Source organism: Sinocyclocheilus rhinocerous, unplaced genomic scaffold (assembly GCF_001515625.1).
Source record: "Sinocyclocheilus rhinocerous isolate Xijiao unplaced genomic scaffold, SAMN03320098_v1.1 scaffold192, whole genome shotgun sequence".
Classification (NCBI taxonomy): Eukaryota; Metazoa; Chordata; class Actinopteri; order Cypriniformes; family Cyprinidae; genus Sinocyclocheilus; species Sinocyclocheilus rhinocerous.
The window spans coordinates 1,294,413-1,300,412 of NW_015627892.1; the positions used below are offsets into that span (position 1 = coordinate 1,294,413).

General features: G+C 37.8%; 1 protein-coding gene across 1 annotated transcript in view; it reads right to left on the bottom strand.

Moving 5' to 3' along the window:
- mmp17a (matrix metallopeptidase 17a) overlaps positions 1–6,000 on the bottom strand; it is a 79,086-nt gene that overhangs the window by 37,421 nt on the left and 35,665 nt on the right. The window lies entirely within an intron of this gene.

The window sequence follows — 6,000 nt, forward strand, 5'->3', positions numbered from 1 at the left end:
GGTTTTACTGTAATTAAAAAGTTTCAAGCTTTTCTTGGGAAAACTATTTTCATTGGTAATCATGTCAAATATTTTCCGATGTCCCCACTTTCACTTTCCATCCTGTCAGTCATTTGTAAATCTCATTAACTAACAAAAAACAGTTCATTAAGTCCATCATCCTTCAGTAAGTGACATCATCTTTTGTTGGGAAAGAAGTATTTGCAATGGATTTGATGAATTTTGTAATGTTTTATGGTATTAGTTGGTTTGTCTTATACTTAAAAAATACAGAAATAATAAAACTACAACACTTTTTTATTAAAACTTAAATGCTTAAGAATTAGTAATACCCATCAAAATCCACACTGATCAGTCACTAATATATAGCTCCATGTCAAGGGTATTTGATCAAACTTCATGAAATCACCACCAAAGACTTTAAAGAGAAAATCACCACTCCTTCCAGCACCAACTCTGCAGCTCATCTACTTGACATTGATGACTATTGCGATTGTGCTGAATGACTATTAACAAGTATTGATTTGAGTTGGAAATTGAGGGCAATATCAAAGATTCAGACACACTCAAACCTGTTTTTTCTCTGTTGTTGTGCGTTAAGCCAGACCATGTTGAATTTTAATGCCGTTTTGTCAGTCAGATCAATAACTGGGATCATCTCCTCACAATTCAACCGATTCCATTAGTGAAGTTGTTTTGTGCTAGCACAACAATCTTAACAGAGCATGGAGACATCCCAGCCACATGGCATCTCAGGCCTGTGGGCAAACTGTTTGCGTATGGATTAAATTTCATATAGCATTGTGCTAAAAAACAACACGACACACTGTAATACGGTTCATTAAAATGTATGATCTCTGAAAGCGTTCTCACTTGATTAATCATGCAACCTTCATCTTTTAGAAAAACACCATCATGGCTACCTTAATTATAAGAGCAAAAGAGAGTGATTAAAAACGTCAAAGCTGACTGACTTGAGGTATTATTATGACGTGGGCTTTCCCTTTAAGTGCCAATATTGGGGCAGTCGTGGCCTAATGGTTAGAGAGTCAGACTTGTACTTGGCAGGGATTGTAGGTGGGGGAAGTGAATGTACAGCTCTCTCTTCCACCTTCAATACCACGACTGAGGTGAGACCCTTTAGCAAGGCACCAAACCCCCAAATGCTCCCAGGGTGCCGCAGCAAAAATGGCTGCTCACTGCTCTGGGTGGGTGTTCACGGTGTGTGTTTGTGTTCACTTCTCACTACTGTGTGTGTGTGCACTTGGATGAGTTAAATGCAGAGCACACATTCCGAGAAAGGGACACCATACATGGCTACACGTCACATCACTCATTCACTCACCCAAAAAAAGAATGAGGATGTGCTGCGAGTGGACATACCAAGGTCTTTCAGACCAGGGGTGCACAAACAAACCTCTTCACTTCAGCATAACAAATGATGGCACTGACAAGCAAAAGAACTAGAACATCAGCTACCAGAGCTAAAGAACATCATCAATTCTGCATTCATACTTGGTCTTTGGATCAGAATAACTGAAGAGTTGAAAAGTTCACTTTTTGAAACTAAACTCTGTCATGCTCCGCACTCAAGTTCTACCACACTTAACCGTAACAAGGCTAGAAAGTAGTTAAAAATTAAGGTGCTTCAATCACTTCTAAGTATGCAGTGTGCTTATGGAGTGCTACACTCACTGGACGACTTAGAAAAATAAAAGTAGTGTTTAAGGTACACGCGGTTGAGTGGGTCAACCACATGGAGCAGTTACCAGAAGAGCTGACTTACATAAATATATGTAACCCAACATTTTATCCAAGAATTCAGAATAAGCCAGTATTTTGTCACTATAAAATCACAATATAAGCCAATATTTTGTAACTAAAAAAAAATATATATATTTTCTAGCTATAAAATCAGAATATAACCCAGTCTTTTTTTAGCAATGAAATCAGAATATAACCCAATCTTTTTAGCTATGAAATATATATATTTTCTAGCTATAAAATCAGAATATAACCCAGTCTTTTTTAGCAATGAAATCAGAATATAACCCAATCTTTTTAGCTATGAAATCAGAATATAACCAAATATTTGGACACTATAATCTCACAATATAAATCAATAATTTCTAACTATAAATCTAGAATACAAACCAGAATTGTCTGTTAATAAAATCTGAATATAACCCCAATATTTCCTAGCTGTAAAATCGTCTCGGTTATGTATTGTAATTAGGGCTTAACGATTAATCAAAATCAAACCAAAATCACAAAGGCTGCGATTTTTAATGAAATAAATATATGCACAGTGCCAGTGGTAAATGCTGCTCATCTCTGCAAGCGCTGTGAGTTTGAGTCGCTTATAACGTGCATCTGATTAAGCAACACACTTCAAACTTAATAAGAAGCGTTTATAAACCTGCTGTTGAGAACATTATAACATGATTTTACTCTACATCAGTGTTTTGAAATACTTTATTTTCTGATCTGATGTGGTTTCTTATTACAGAATGAGGCACAAAATTTATTCTATTTTATAAACCTGCTGTTGAGAACATTATAACATGATTTTACTCTACATCAGTGTTTTGAAATAACTTCATTTTCTGATCTGATGTGGTTTCTTATTACAGAATGAGGCACAAAATTTATTCTATACTGCAATAAAGGCTATGTCGATTAGCATTGCATTATAAATTTACTTTATTATTATGAAAATACCCGAGATGGCGTAAAGAACACAGATAAACCATAAATTGTCGTAGGTTTATTGCCTTCATGTTTAATCAGTTCATACATTTCTAGCTTCTTTTAATTCAGTCACAGTGATAGCTAGATACCTTTGTCCATATTAGGGATTTCCTGGAACCCCATGTGTTCTATTACTTCTGTGATGCATATTTGGAGTTTCTGCACGTGGGTGCCTTCTGACGTCCAGTATGAATGAAACAGACATTAAATGAGTTTAGTACTCAGTAATGCACATTCAGTCCACTCAGGCCCTAGATCAGACCTGGTGCATTAAAATGTGAGGAGGCAGAAGACTGCGTCCAAACAGGCTTTGATGCTCAATTTCAGTGCCTGGCCATCGTGATACCAAGGGCCAGAAATACCGTGTGAGTAGTATGACCCAGGGAACAATGAATTCCTGTTTTACTGACCACTTAGTGGTTGTCTCCAGAATGGCAGATAGCCTAGGTCAGTGTTTCCCAACCGGGGTGCCGTCTGTCGAGAGCAGGGGTGCCGTGTAAAAAATCCTTTTTTAATATTTTTAAATTGCTAAAATGTTCAAAAAAGCATATATTATATAATATCCATTTCTGATGTTGCCAATAATACATTAAAATCTGTCATATAAATTGGTCTCTTCATTAGAAATTAGCTGATTGCCACCACTGATGGACAAAATTTTTGAATAATATTAAAAATATCTGTATGACATTATATTCTGCAGTTCTTCCCTGTTGTACCGAATATCTATACTTTTCAAATTATCATATCGAAGTTAGAAATTCAAATATTGTGACAAAATTAATTTTGTAGGGTGTCACAAGTTTGTTAAAATTTCCAAAGGGTGCCGCGACTAAAAAAAGGTTGGGAAACACTGGCCTAGGTGATGCAGAATCCACCTCCTGTCCCCCAATGGAAGTGGAGCTGGCTGGTCAGCAAATACCCTGGGTCACTCGTTTCAGGTCTGCTATGAAACCTGCCTGAGGGTTCTAAGCAACCTGAGAACAAAATGGTGGTGCCACCTGGCTGCGAGAAGATAGCCGTTAGTCGGGCTTAACTGCCAGTCCAGGCTACTGCAGGGTCAGTGCAGTTCTCGCAGGGCGTCCCCAGCGACAAGCAGACAGAGATTGCTACGTCGGGGGTCCAAGGATAGAACCCGACCCAAGCCGATGCAGAATATTCCCGCCCACTTGCTGACCATCGAAAATTGCTAAAACACAGCACCCGGAAGTCCCGGTTCAGTAGAGTCATCCACTTTCGATCAGTCAGACCCCTCCTCCAATGCTGTGATAGAAAACTCATCTTTATCGCGAGCTCTAAATGAGAGATCAAACCTGCACTGAGGCAGGTTCTCAAACTCACCCAGAAACTCTACTGAAGAAGAGAAAGAGGAATGAGAGGTCCACGGGAATTCATCCGGCGAAACTGCTCCCGCAACATCTCCTTGCTCTCCATCAGTGCACGTCATCGAGGCCCCGTACCTGGAAGTAAAAGGGCGGGAACCAGCTAAGATGACTCGCTGTCTTTCTTTAAAATAAGAACACAAGCCACGAGCTCAACGTGCTGATAGCCATGTCCTCATAAGAACGACATAAACCATCCACAAACCACAACCAGAAGGGCACAGATGGAAAGGCATGTTGTGAACACACACAAATCTACCCGTGAAGCTCTTTTAGAGAAATTGCTCTTTTAGGATGAAAATTTGCTCTCAAAGATCACTGTTGAAGCACCCAGTGGTACTTTCACTCTCAGAAACCGCTGCTTGTGCCATAGATCCAACAACGAGGAGATGGAGAGGTGACTGAAGTGCTGCTTCTCCAAAAGAGACGTTGCATCGGCTCCGAAGAACAGAACGAGTGAGCAAATGCCAGGCTGGCCTATTTATACCCGGATATCGTGGCCAGCTATGCAAATTTTGCTTGCTAATTTCATTGGCCTTTCTCAATGATTTCAGAGGTGTCTGGGCTCCCAAGTGCGACCCCTAGTGTCGGAACTTGAACGCCGAAGTGACTGACTGAAAGGGAACACAATATAATCCAATACTTTCTAGTTATAAAAAAAATATCAGAGTATATTCTCATTTTCTTTCGTAAGAATAATAGCCCAATATTTTCAAGATATAAGGTCAAAATATAACTCAAAATTTGTGTTCTTGTGTTCACTTTATAAGAACCTTATTTTAATAAATAAAATAAAATACTACAATAAAATAAAATAAAATATAGTGCTGTCAAACGATTAATCGCGTCCAAAATAAAAGTTTTTGTTTACATAATATATTTATTTATATATGCATAATAAATACACACAGTATACACACATATATTATGTAAACAAAAACTTTTATTTTGCATGCGATTAATCGCGATTAATCGTTTGACTGCACTAATAAAAAATATAATAAAATAAAATCCAATATTATCTTTTTATAAGAAAAGAATGTAACCCAGTATTATCCAGCTATAAAACCAGAATAATAAAATATAGGTACACTTTAGATAAATAATACTAAATAAAAAAAACTATAAAAATTCAATTCAATTCAATTCACAGTTATATCCAATATGAGATTTCCCAAAAACCTAATTTGAGCAAACAGGAATTGATGGCCAATCCCAATCCTGCTATCCAGTTTTACAGATTATAGGACATTTGGACATAAAACCATATTTTACAAAATGTCATTTGGTAAATTATGTGATTTTCTAATAAATCACAATAGAAAACATCACCTACAGCTTAAAAGTACTGTACAAGACTGCATTAACAACTATTAACATGGGATAAGCGATTAGTCAACAGAAGAGAAGGACGGCAACGCGTGAGTGTTTTGCATAATACTTGTTATAGATCTGTTGTTTAAATTATTACTTGCTGCTAGGAAGGAATATTTCGTTTTCTACCTATTTATACTTTGTATTTCCGTTGGAGTTTATATTTTTGATTGCATTTACTGGTAATTCTAATAATTGCCCTCGGCTTAGAAGGAGCCTGTGTTGTTATTTGCATTGCTCCCTTCCTGCTCTTAAGTGCGAACTGTAGTTTCGATTGGACCATTTGCCCTGCTATAGGCTATTGGCTGTGCTAATTAGAAGGCGGCCACAGCTGTTTCACTGTACTGTGTATTTATTTGATGCTTGTGCGCTGACGCGGAAGCATCAGCGGAAGCGTTCAGCCCTCCTTGTGTTCCTTACCTGTTCCATTTCTATCATGTGCTTCCAAACCATTCCGCCTGTCTCTCGACAACGCTCTAACATCTCTAACATC